This window comes from Antechinus flavipes, chromosome 3 (assembly GCF_016432865.1).
Source record: "Antechinus flavipes isolate AdamAnt ecotype Samford, QLD, Australia chromosome 3, AdamAnt_v2, whole genome shotgun sequence".
NCBI lineage: Eukaryota > Metazoa > Chordata > Mammalia > Dasyuromorphia > Dasyuridae > Antechinus > Antechinus flavipes.
The window spans coordinates 417,139,674-417,153,571 of NC_067400.1; the positions used below are offsets into that span (position 1 = coordinate 417,139,674).

The following is a 13,898-nucleotide window of genomic DNA, read 5'->3' on the forward strand; positions in this document are numbered from 1 at the left end:
TTTTGTTGATTATCTAAATTTAAGAAAGTGATGGGACAAAAGGTTAATCCTGAAAATTAGACTTAAAAGTAAATAGTACAGGGGTTTTTCCTTTTCTTTTTTTCTTTTACTGAGGAGCTGGTTGTTAAATGTTTACTGTCACAGCCTTGCCTCAAAGCCTGCAGTAGCATCTAGTACAGACTAGGTGCTGGGTTATAGGAAACATGTTTCCTGAGATTTATCTTCACCAAGAACCACCTTCAGGGCTTTGCTATCTGGGGTCTTGAGTAATATTCCCAATTGGTTTGAAAATGGATTAACCATTTCACCGAGTCTCTTGTCTTTGAGTAGCAAGCCCTAATATCATTAATTTCCTGTTTTAAAACCTACTCAGAACTAGGAGTTTGTGAGTCCAGCATGTAAATGGAGGGGAAACAAGACTCTCAAAAGAGAATCCTGGCACTTAAGGGAAAAAAAAAAAAAAAGGTCCAGCCCTGCCACATTGGCAAGGCCGGGGTAGCTTTGCCTAAGAGACCAGCCCGCTTCAGTGGTTTGAGTTAGTGGAGTGTTTATGGGAAGGTGTGAGCAGCCTAGGCAGACACATGCCAGTTTGTCAACAAAAGAGCATTTCAGCGGCTGAGCCCTCCGGCGAGTTTATGATCTGAATGTGTGATCTTTCAAACACATTTCAGCTTTGTTTGAATTCCACTTGGAAAAGCAAAACAAAACAAAACAGGAAACCAACAACTATCAGGTAATGAAACTTCATTAAAATCAGAAGCAGTGGGTTTACAAGGAAGGGGGCAGAAGATTAGCAATGGTGCAAGAACATTCGGAGAGGTTGCCTCCCCAGCCCCCACAGCTGGAACCGGGCCATATTGCACATCTGCCTTAATCCCGCGGCTGCTTTTCACAGGAGCCTCTTAGGGGGAGGGCCTTATTTTGGATGCTCTCAATCTGAAGAACCGTGCCAGGGGAAACCCGGCTCCAGTCAGTGGCTGTTTGGTGAATACAAAATAGTTGCACCCTCCCCTACAGTTTCTACAGTTACTGTGAGCTGGCCAGAGAGAGGTGGTGGACTCTCCAAGCTACAAATGAGGAACTCGGCCTTCAGTGTCACCTTGAAAATCTCTGAATAGGCCCAATGCATATGCAAATTGGACACTTATCTAGATAAGGCTCCTGATTGAAGAGAAAAAAAATGCTAATAATAATAAAAACAGAGGGGCTAAAAACTGAGAAGCCAAAGATATGGAATCAGGGCAGTCCTCCAATTCCTCCAGAACCTATGGTCTAGAAGACCTAGATGAGTATCTATCCCCATGCAGTATCCTGAGGACTCTCCTGAGTAAAAATGTCAGAAAGAACTTCCTCATAAAACAATTAATGTTCCCTAGCCGAGCAGCAGCCAGGTGGACAAAGGTTGGAGCACAGTTCCTGAAATAAGGAAGATTCATCTCCTCTTCCATTATCTTCTTGAGTTCAAATGTGACCGCAGATAAATTAACTAGCTGTGTGACCCTAAACAATTCACTTAATCCTGTTTGCCTCTGTCTCCTCATCTATAAAATGAGCTAGAAAAGGAAATGGCAAATTAGGCCAGTATCTTTGTCCAGAAAACACCTAAAGGGGTCACAAATAGTCAGGTGCGACCAAAAATTACTCAACTACTAGTAGAGGAGGGGCCTATGGATAATGTTCAAGGCTGTATGATTGTCTTTTCCTGGTCTTCTCCTAAAATAAAATATGAGGCATTTTACAAGTGGAATATGCAGTCCAAATGGAGAAAATATGGCAGACAATTGTATGATCATCAAATGATCATTTGCATATAAAATCTCATCAATCCTCTTAAATAATTGTCATTAAAATGTTTAAAAATTGGACTCGCTGGCTTGGATTAAGTTTTCTCTTTCAGTTTCTCTTTAATTTAATTCCAAATAGTATGTTTTTCTCTGGTATTTGCTTCTTTTTACTTCCATCGCTGGAGGTCCATTTCCCTGAGTTTGGCTAAAAGAAATGTATCAGGAATGTGAAAATTCATCCACCCCCAAACTCTTAGGATGTTAGACCCCAGTGACTGACATGTTCTTTTGTGTTCCAGATGTTAGGTTGTGGAGGGGAGGCACTAACAACAACCAAATCTCTCTTTTCCTCCTGGTACCAACCAATTTTCAGAACCTCCCTGAAAACGGTCCCTTTTTGCCCCCAACTCTAAGCCTTTTTTCCTATCGACTTTTAGCCAACCTTTATAACTTACTTTCTATGCTATTTTATATAAGTACATAGGTTTTCTAAGTGATATTGTGAAACGTGGTCAAAATTTAAGGCTTATTGCTTAAAAGAAGAAATACTTTGTTGTTGAGGAGTTAGGAAATTGGAATTAGGAAAACCTGGGTTCAAATTCCTCTGCATACATTTATAGGCAAGTTACTCTTTGAACCCAAGGTTTGCCTATCTATAAAACAGAGATAAAATAGCACTCACTCTAAAGAGCTATTTGTAAGGATCAAATAAGTATATTCTAGAAAGCACATTGCAATTTTTAAGGCTACCATATAAATGTCAACTATTATTTTTCTAGAAGATGACTCATGCTAAAAAATAAAGAATCTATAATTCAGCATGGCCAAAACCCCTTAAAAGTGGTTCTACACTCTGCAGTAGTTTTACCCTTTACTTAACCTGAACTAATTTTTTATGTAATTCAAGTGGCACTTTTATTTTTTGGTAGATGATGCCAAAATCTTTTCTTCTGGATTTAAATCTTGGGCCTCCCTGGCTCCATAATATTTCTTTATCAACAGTAGGGTTTTTTGGTTTTGTTTAGTTTTGTTTAGCCATTTCTGAGATCTTTGGGTCAAACTACATTCTGCATATGTCTGAAAGAAATGATGAGGCTTTTTTGGGTGCTGATCTCTATTATTTGGGGTTGTTGTTACTGTTTCTGGATGCCCTGTTAGTATTCTTTAAGAACCTCAGATGGCTCTATAAACAATTTAGCATAATAAATTTGATTCGAGATGAGGCCTGATTATTACTTTCCCAATCTGAGACTGTAGATTTCTGACCTGTATTCTGGGTTCAGAGCAATACAACTACAGATTTCAGGTATTCCTGTATAGACCTTAACTCCCATCCTCCTTCCCTGGATAAAGGTTACCCTGAGTTGTCCCTAGTCCAAGAGCTGGAAGGTTTCTATGCACTAAGTTCCTAACCAGGGATTTTCTGGTTGGATCTTTTGCCCAAAACTTCCAAGTCTCTGTCTGCCTCTGTGTGTGGTCAGGGCTAGAAAAATACCCCTTTAATTTATTTCTGATCAAAACTGATCTGGCAGGTTTTAGGGTTTTTTTTTGTTTTTGTTTTTTTCTGTTTTTATATCTTTGCTGGAGCAGTTGTGAAAGAGCTGGGTTGTTTTGTTCTATTAAGTCTGCTATCTTGAAAAGAGTTCTTATCTATTTTTTTTCCCCTGCCACCAAGAATATCCTTAATCCAGGGTTCTAAAAACAAGGTGAGAAAGATGAAGGTTTGTCACTGTATTTCTGAGATACTACCTCTCATCTCACACACAGTAAAAAATGTATTGGAAACTCAGCATAGAAAAAAAAAAAACCCAAACTTAGAAGATTTGGAAAGGTTTTTTTTTTTTTTCTTTACATTTCAAAATAAAATAGAGTAGCAGCAAAGATAAAAGAGAGGAAAAAGCAGAAGTGAAACTTCAATAAAATTCTGAAACAGAATTAGAGAACTGGGAAGGCTTAAAATGTAATGAAACAACCAACAAAAACAAATCTGTTTTTCAAACGTGTCAGAGAGGGCATCTCAGAGAGTATAATAGCTTTTGCCTCCAATAATGAAAAATTCAGGTGGTCTTCTTGAACTTTTTGCCCTAACACCTTGAAAGTCAGCTACATATCTGGTAACCACTTTTGTATCTCTAACTGATGGCTGCTAGAAAGCTAATGTGTGTTACAAAAAGGTGCTTGATGCTCTGGCTGGGACCAAGAAATAAGAAAATGGTGAAAAGGACATGGCTGAATATTCCAGATTCTCCAAACATTACAATAATATAAGACTTTAGTATATTGGTTCAAAGAGTAAATAGGGGAGAGTTTTGCTTTAGAACTTATAAACTTATTTTTCTGTTGCAGCCAACAGAACAATCAGGTATTTCTGCCAGACAATGCTGTTATTGAAGTGAGTGTATGCTTCGGGGCATGCATGTAAGTATATATCTGTGTATGGGTATGTAAGTGGGAGGGGAGTAGGGGAAGAAAGAACAGATGTATAGATATGCAGCTGTGTGTGAGGGGGTGTAGAGATTTATTTACAGTTTCATTTAATATTTATTTTATTTTTTTCTTATATTTTGATCCAACTGGTTTTCTTCTTTCCCTCCCAATCCCATACTAAAGAAAACCAACATTTGACACAGATATATATGTGAAACTATATAATTCATAGTTCCATAGATCATTCTTTTTCTGGAGGTAGATAGCATTTTTCTTCATAAGTCCTTTTTAGTTCATTTAACTATTTCTATAACTCAGAATAGTTTAATCATTTAGATTTACTTTTTTAAAAATATTGCTGTTACTGTATATAATGTTCTCTTGGTTCTGCTCATTTTGCTCTTCATTATTTCATGCAAGTCTTTCTATGTTTTCTAAGATCAACTTGTTCACCATTTTAACAGCACAGTAGTATTCCATCACTATCACCATATTTAGCTATTTCCCAACTGAGAGGTATCTCCTCAGTTTCCAGTTTGTTGCCACTACAAAGAGAATTGCTATAAATATTTTAGAACATGTAGGTTTTTTTTCTTTTCCTCTAATCATTTTGGGGAATAGACCTAATAATGGTATCACTGGGACAAAGGGTATACACAATTTTATAACTCCCTAGATATAATTCCAGATTGTTCTCCAAAATGATGAATCAGTTCACAATTGCATCAATAGTATATTAGTGTCTCATTTTTTCCACATGCCCTCCAAAATTTGTCATTTTCTTCTCCTATTATTTTAGCCAATCTGATAGGTATGAGATGGTATCTCAAAATTGTTTTAATTTGCATTTCTCTAATCCATAATGATTTAAAGCATTTTTATATGATTATATGTAGCTCTGATTTCTCCTTCCAAAAGCTTCCTGTTCATATCCTTTGACCATTTATCAATTAAGAAATAATTTATATTCTCATAAAGTTGACAAAGGTCTTTATACATTTGAGATATGACTTTTAATCAGAGAAATTTTCAATAAAACTTTCTCCTCCAATTTTCTGCTTTTTAGTCTTGGCTACATTAGTTTTATTTATACAAAATTTTTTAAATTTAATGTAATCAAAATTATCCACTTTACATCTCATGATGCTCTCTATCTTTTCTTTATTCCTAGGTTCTTCTATCCACAAATTGGATAGGGACATGTCCCATGTCCTTCTAATTTACTTATAATATTTCCTCTTTATATGTCATGCATCTGTTTTGACTCTATCATGGTAAATAAATATATTGGTCTATACTTTGTTTCTGCCAGATTGCTTTCTAGTTTTCCTAATCATTTTTATCAATCAGTGAATTTTTATCCCAAAAGCTTAAATCTTTACATCTGTCATATACTTAATCATTTACTACTGTGAAAACTTTATTTACTCTATCTCACTAATCTACCATTCTGTTTCTTAACTAATTCACAGATAGTTTTGATAATTTTATAATTTTTTTGCTACTTTATAATACTGTTTGAAGTAAAAGGCATCCCAAAATATCAGAATTTGAGAGGGACCTCAAAAATATTGGAGTACTAGACAGGTGTTGTGAGGTGTCTCAGAAGAATTTGAAGGTTTAGATCCATCTCCAAGTTATGGAGCAAAATTTATTGTAATTATAATGCTAATTAAAGTGGGCTAAATTCCAAAAGAGAAAGATGGCAAGGAGCAAGCAGGTAAATTTATAGAGACTGGTATGCTAATTTTATGACTTAAAGATGGAGTTGAGGAGTGGTCAGGTTTTTACTTTGTGTTCAGGTGCCTCCCTACAGTTTTCTGGGCAGAACTCCTGGATGGAGGGGAGGGACAAAGGTGTGTTTTTAGGCCTGAAACATCACTAAGTCAAATGGCACTTTAGGTACCTCATTATTGATGCTCCTTAGCTCCAAGCATCCCATTATTACTAGCTAGCAGACTGACAGCCTACAATCTTTTGAACTTAGCATCCTTGCCCTTCCAAGGTAAATTAAGGCAAAATAGCCTCAGGGAAGAAATACAACATTCCTAAGCAAAGATACTTGGAGGTTATCACTACATCACTTCTAAAAACTGCATTACATCAGTACGTTTTAAGATCTGGCACTATTAAACTGCTTTCCTTTATATTTTTCCTCCCATTAATTCCTTTGATATTCTTGCCTTTTTATTCTTCCAAATTAATTTTGTTATTATTTTTTTCTAGCTTAATAAAAATAGTTTTTGGTTATTTATTTAAACAAATTAATTTAGGTAGAATTTTCATTTTTATGATATTGACTTGACCTACCCATGAATAATTAATACTTTTCCAATTATTTAAATCTGACTTTATTTGTATAAAATGTGCTTTATAATTGTGTTCCTATTTTTTCTGAGTTTTTTGGGGGGGCAGGTATACTCCCAGATATTTTATATTGTTTAGGGTTATTTTAAAAGAACTATATCTTTTTGCAGGGCTTCATAGTGATATATAGAAATGTTAATGTTTTATGTGTGTTTGGTTTATATCTTGTTACTTTGATAAAATTATTGTTTCAACTAATTTTTTAGTTGAATCGCTAGGATTTTCCAAGTAAACCATCATATCATCTGCAGAAAGAGAGAGTTTTATTACTTCATTCCCCATTCTGATTCCTTCCATTTCTTGTTCTTCACTTATTATTGCTAGCATTTTTGATACAATATTGAATAATTCTGGTGATAATGGGCATACTTACTTCATTCCTTACTTTACTGGCAAAGTTTCCAGCTTATTCTAGCTTTAATAAAAGTAAATGTTATATTTTATCAAAAGCTTTTTCTATCAACTATTTAATTATTTCCCCCACATTTCTGGTACAAATCCCATTTGATCATAATATATAATCTTTATGTTATATTGTTGTAATCTCCCAGTTATTATTTTATTTAAGATTTTTGCATCAATATTCTTTGGTAAAATTGGTCTATAATTTTCTATTTCGATTTTGCTTTTCCTGGGTTAGGTATCAATACCATATTTATTCCATAAAAGGAATTTGATATGATTCTTTGCCTATTGTTCCAATTAATTTATTTAATATTGGAATTATATTTATGTTTTAAGTTAAAAAGGATATTTTCTCTTGAGTGAAATGATGGTGGTTCTATCAAGTAAGCCTATGAGTAAAGTTCTGGAGTAAGATTTGCAAAGTTAAAATGTAGGGACTAATAAATCCCCTGGAGCTATAATATGGTGATAATAGCTTATAGTTACAACTACAGTGATAAACCATCATCATTATGACTGAGCCAGTTAGATCTATGGGACTTTTCTAGAAGCTCTGCCCAGATAGGTTAGGAGAGTTCCCCTCATTTTACTTCAGAAGATTTTCTCCAGAGTCCTTTCTTTATCTAGGACCTTATCCAGTCCTGGAGACAAGGTAGCTTCATTGCCTTGCTGTTCTCTCCTGGGAAGCAACACTTAGGCTACTTTGTGTCACGTGTTTTTAAAATTAGATCCTAGTTGTTTTTGATATTTAACTTATTATGATGTATGTTTTCTTTAGTAACGCCCAGAGCACATTTTAACAAAGGGCACAATTTAAAAAAATTATAATAAATTAGGCCCTGGAGGTTGACAGCTACATACTTAAGAAATGCATTTCAAAGGTATCCTCAGTCCCATGACTTTAGGAAATATCTGTACATCAGTACACCTGTCTGGGCAGCTGGTGTTGAGATGAATCAGGCATCTGGAGTTGCCGATGGTGACAAAGCTTCGCTCCCCTCAGCAAAGAATGGCCGCTGTGTCTTTTGGGTCTGAAATAAGCAGTTTCATTTGGAAGCTACAAACTAAGTGATCCAGGGACTATGATTTTCCCCAACTATTAAATGGATATAGCTTGGGAAGATGCCAGATACTGGACAAAAGAAAGGCTTCTTTCTGAGTCTTTTTGCCCACAGAAGCTAAAAAAATGCCATCTTTTTTGAAGTATTGCTGTTATTTAGTAGTGTCTGACTCTCTGTGAATCCATGTGGTGTTTTTTGGGCAAAGATACTGGAGTGGTTAAGTCATTTTACAGATATGGAAACTGAGGCAAACTGGCTTAAGTGAGTTGCTCAGGGTCACATAGCTAGTAAGTGTCTAAAGCTGGATGTAAATTCAGATTTTTCTGACTCCAGTCCTGACAATCTACATACCTGACAAAATTTTCTTCTTATTCTACTCTCAGTTTTATCTTTCCCTTGTTTTGCAGCATGGCAGGGTGTAGAGATTTTTAGCCTTGGTGTCCCCCCCCCCCCAAAAAAAAAAGATTTTTGGGTAGATTTCAGGGAGTCATTGAACTTGGAACTTTAAATAATTGGGTTTTCTTTATAATACTATGTATTTTATTGTATTCATTTAAAACTCTTTTGGATGGGGGGGAGAGGAGGAGAGAATGTTTCTTTCTGTCTCTTCCAGGTTGGAAGGACAGATGCCATCTATTGTAAGATCCTTAGACTGGTTAATACAGAAGCTTGGACCTGCTCTTTCCAAACTGGATTAGTTTGTCCCTGCTTTGGGGCTGCCACACTCTTGCACCCTGATGGTCACCTGAGGTGCCAAACAATTCAGATACCCAGTTTTAGTCTGCACTTCAGAATTCTCAAAGAATCCAACAGCCTCAGCCTTTCCAAAAGGCAGGGATCACAACAGCTAGAGGTTGCACCAGAATCTATCCCTGGTAAATATAAATTAATTTTACAAACTTCGTGACCTTGGTCAAGGCATTTGGTCTGAGTCTGAGGCTCAGGCAATCTTCCTTGAGGACGAAAAAGGTACCCCAAACAAGTTACATTTTACCATCCCTACTTTATAGGGATATGGTGAAGAAAATAATTTGTCAACTTTAAAGTGCTATATATGTAAGTTGTTTAAAGTGCTATATAGAAAGGTGTCAGTAATTAATTTTTCGTTAAAATAATGGGTTCTTTCTGTTAAAAATGAATGAGCCTACCCATGTGATTTTCTTTTCTTTTAAATTCAGATTGAACTCTTGCCTTTGATTTAGGTATAATGGCCCAAAGTAGACTTCAGTCTTATCTTTTCACTAAAACTCAGACTTTTTAATTAAGAAGGACTCTAAGGTTGAGTGAATTAATTAATAGTTATTGTCCAAAGCTAAAGAGGTAAATGCAGGCATTGTATATAACACTGTTTCTTATTAGCATGCTAAAATTTGTCAGAATACTCTAAAGGAAAACTCTACTGCAAGAAATCAATATTTTCAGCATCTGTTGTTCTTCTGTGACTTTCCCCCCCAATCTGTCCCAGTTACTAAAACTGGGACCCCAGGTGGGGACAGTCCTCACCACCTCTGCAATTAGTAGGAGGAACCATGTACCTCTATGAAGAAATGGGGAATTTGCTTTCCTTTAATTTATTCAGGACAAGGTTGAGATTTTTTTTTAGAGAAACATACAAAGTCATAGAAATGAATGAGATGAGAAAAAAATGGGATTGTTTGTTTTTAAATGCTAAAACTTTCAAATAACTCCAATCTAGTTAATTTGGTTTGTAGTGCTACTTCTGTGATCAACACTATTGTTTTCTTTTCCTTACTCTACCTGAGAGAGTGGATCAAGGTCTGATTCTTAGCCCAAGGTAGATTAGGTTGGGTCATTGACAGAACTGGTGAGATTCTTCTAAAACCTTTTTACTCTCTTAATTCTATGTCTGGGCCTTTAAGTGAATGCCTCTGGTCCTGGACTATTTTGTATTTCATTCTGTATTCTTGGTACTTACAAATCCAATCCTGGTGCCTCACTCTTGGGTCAGAACAAAGATGCTGTCCTATCTGGCTTCAGGAGAGCCTCCCTTAGGCTTTTAGATCATCATATAACAAGTCAACAATTGCTCCTTCTCCCTTCCTGAACATCTCTGTAAATCGCCCAAGCTGCCCCCATCCATCTCTTCTGATCAGTTTGCAGAAAATATAGCCCTGAGATGTTTGTGAAGGCTGGCTTTAACCTCGTGGTAGGCAACATTTCTTAGGTCTGTGCAAGCCCTGTGACACAGATAGAATTTCAAGGGGGACATCCCCAAACTATGGGACAGATAGGATTACAAGCCACGTGAGAATTAGGACACGCTGCTGGCCAGTTGCTCCAGCAACATGGGCAGCTTGAGCATAAAGCTTTCTTTGTTTCATGCATAATGGACAGCTTAATATTGGCGACACGGCCCCTGCCATCACTTTGAGCTTAGCTTTGAAGACCATTAAAAAAAGTGTTTATATATATATATATATTTGTTTCTTTTTGTTGTTATTACTGCTGCTACTGCTACTACTACAAGGACTATGTTCACCTCCTTAGGTTAGGAACATTCTCTACACCATACTGTTTATGTGCACTACCACTCCAGTGTTATCTCTATTGAAAAAAAGAGAGACCAAGGGGAGAGTTTTCTTGTCCTAAATTTAGTCCTCAAAAGTTAAGCAAACCTAAAATAATTGTTTGGACATGTATACTTATATTATATTTAATTTATACTTGAACATATTTAACATGTATTAGTCAACCTGCCATCCGAGGAAAGGGGTGGGGGGGAAGAAGGAGAAAAGTTGGAAAAAAAGGTTTGGCAATTGTCAATGATATAAAATTCCCTTGCATATAACTTGTAAATAAAAAGCTATTAAAAAAAAAAGTTAAGCAAACCTGATTTTTATACCTTTTGCTCAGATTCTTGCTTTCAGGACTACTAGAAGCTCCTGAAAATACTGTATTGTTGAAATTCAACTTAAAGCTTACTTAAAAATATCTAAATCCAGTCTCCCTTTTGGCTATAGAGTGGCATTTATCTTTTTCTGGAGCATGTCTGCACCAAGTTTGTTTACTCTGATGCACAGACACTTATCTCCTCTTTCCTCCATTTTCCAATTATGTGTCCACTGTGGAACTCTTATTTCCTGTTTGTGAGAGATCTCTAATTCTCCATTAACTTGTGGTATAGAAATGACTGTCATATCCTGAGAGCAGTGAATAGTCAGGATTTTCTTAGCTCAGGTCATGAACTAGAACCACATCTACAGGTTCTTTTTTTTAAAGATTGATCATGTATTATATTGTATTTAACATATAATTTAACATATTTAACATGTATTGGACTAGGGAGGGGTGGGGGGGAAGAAGGAGAAAAGTTGGAACAGAAGGTTTTGCAAGGGTCAATGTTCAAAAATTACTCATGCATATGTTTTGTAAATGAAAAGTTATGAAAAAAATATTGATCATGTATGCTCCCTCAAGATAATATTATCATTCTGTTATTTTTTTGTATGTGTATGAGTTTATAATTCTAACATTTAAAATATATCTCAAAGAAAGAGCCAGGCCAGGTTCAATCCACAAGTAGTTTCTTACAGTGGCATATTATTTTCCAAGCGTGGTGGATTTTAATAACATGACTTAAAAAAAAAAGTTATTTAAGTCTTTTCTTATCACTACAAAAGTAGGACCTGTGATTTCATTGATTCAAGAAGTGTTTAGTAATGAAATAACCCTTTACCAATGGAGAGCAGCAGTTATTCTGCTTTACTTTCTTGGTTCACTAGGTGATTAAGTGGCTTGTCCAGGGTTTTATGGATAGTGTCAAAGGTTGGGCTTGGGCTAGGGAGTCACTTTAATTCTGAGACTGATTCCCTAGGCACTACCCAACACTATCTCTCATTATAGTTTTATTTTTTTCAAATTTGTTTTCCATGAAAAATCTATTCTATCCTCACCTGTCCTCCTGAAGAAAAAAAAATTTCCTATAATAACTATGCATAGTTCAGTGAAACAAATGCCCACATTGGCCGTGTCCAGATATTTGTGTAAGTCTGCTCCCTAAACCCTCCCTCTGTCAGAAAGTAGTTAGGTTAATTCCTTATGCTTTTTTAATACTGTAACATGGGTTTGCTCTGGCCCCACTTTCTGAAGGCTGGTCTGTAGGTAATAATTTGTTCTCCCAGGTTTCATAGGCTTATAACAATGAGGGAAGCACAACAGCTCTGTAGACCTTCAGTTTGGAGGTCAGTCTAATACCTCTCCTGGTCCACATTCTCCTAAGAAGCTTCCCAAACACTGAGCTAGTTCTGACAGAGTGTGTCACTTGCAGGAAAACGCCATGTCACTGAGCAAGTCACTTAACCACTGTCTGCCTCAGTTTCCTCACCTGTGAATTGGAGATAATTATAGCCCTTGTGTCTCAGTTCTGGGGAAGGGGAGTGACATGACCATCAGTTGTAGTTGACAGAGCACATGTGCCTGACAGAAGGCACACAGAACAGGGGGTGGGGGGATGCTGTGCTGCTGATGGGGCTGCTGAGAGACCTCTGTAATATGGACTGCAACGTCGGTGTGCAGGCAGACTGCAGCTGTTTGTCTCAGTAGTGAGGATCTAGAAGCAAGAAGTAGGGCATTTGGGTGAGGGGGCTAATTTCAGAAAAACCTTGAAAGACTTGTATGAACCGAGGCTGGGTAAAGTGAGCAGAAACAGAAGAACATTGTACGTAGTAAGAGCAAGATTACATGATAATCAACTAGGATAGACTGGCTCTTTTCAGCAATGTGATTATCTAAGACAATTCCAATAGACTCGGGAGGGAAAATGTCATCTGCATCCAGAAGGAGAACGATGAAGACTGAATGTGGATTGAAGAGTATTATTTTCACTTTTTTTTCTCATGGTTTTTCCTTTTTGTTCTGATTTTTCTTTTACAACGTGACTCATGTAGAAATACATTTAAAATGATTGTACATTTTAACCTATATCAGATTTCTTGGTGTCTTGGGGAAAGGGGAGGTAAAGGAGAGGGGAAGAAAAATTTAGAACTCAAAATCTTATAGAAATCAATGTTGAAAACTATCTACATGTCATTAGAAAAATAAAATACTATTAAAAAAAAAGAAGTAGGCTATTTGGAGCAAAAACATCGTTTGGCTACATTTGGAGCTCTCAGACATGCCATTGGGGTGATAGATCGGAGTCTCGGAACAATTGTTATATCTGAAAAGCAGCCTTTGCCATCTCAGATTTGCTCATACTGGAAAACTGACTCCCCTCTCACAGGGAAAGGAACAAGCCCAGCCATACAGCACAGAAGATATCTAAGGGAAGAAAATGCAGAGACAAAGCGCCCCTGGCTGCTTTCTTTGAAGTTATAAGAAAACCCAGAGCCATGTCCACGTACCAGAAATATTCCGGGAAGCCCAGACACAGAAGTCATGCCCTTCTTGCACTTTGGAGACTTATTAAGACGATTGCCATTCTGACTAGCCAAAGCTGCTCAAAGGTAAAAGGTTATTGTGTTCAGTCTAATCATTCACCAGAAACAATCACCTCCCTTCTTCCTCTTCAACTATCTCAGCTACGTGCTGCCATTGTTCTCCAAGGTTGCTGTTGTAAGAAATGACTATGTAGTCACTTGCTGCTCTCTGTACTCTTGCTCTTCGCTATTAGGCTATCGTTTAACCTGTGTGTCATTCAGGTCCTAAACCCTAACCCTTTGAACCCAGTTTCACTTTTGGCATGTCTCAGACACCTCATGGACTCATGCCCCAACCCAGGATTTCCCCTAGAAACTCCCCTCCCTCTCCAGGTCGATGACTCTTCTTCTTTTGGGGAACCACGGGGATTGTCGTCCTCCCTCCAGATCTTAGTTGTCCAGTCTCTATCCTGAGC

General features: G+C 36.9%; 1 long non-coding RNA gene across 1 annotated transcript in view; it reads left to right on the forward strand.

The window, feature by feature from the left end:
* Positions 1–3,802: 3,802 nt before the first annotated feature.
* Positions 3,803–13,898, forward strand: part of LOC127557794 (uncharacterized) — a 36,995-nt gene continuing 26,899 nt past the window's right edge. The window contains exons 1-3 of the long non-coding RNA XR_007952626.1: positions 3,803–3,898; positions 4,131–4,202; positions 13,287–13,509. This is a non-coding gene — a long non-coding RNA (uncharacterized LOC127557794). The remainder of the gene's footprint in view (positions 3,899–4,130; positions 4,203–13,286; positions 13,510–13,898) is intronic.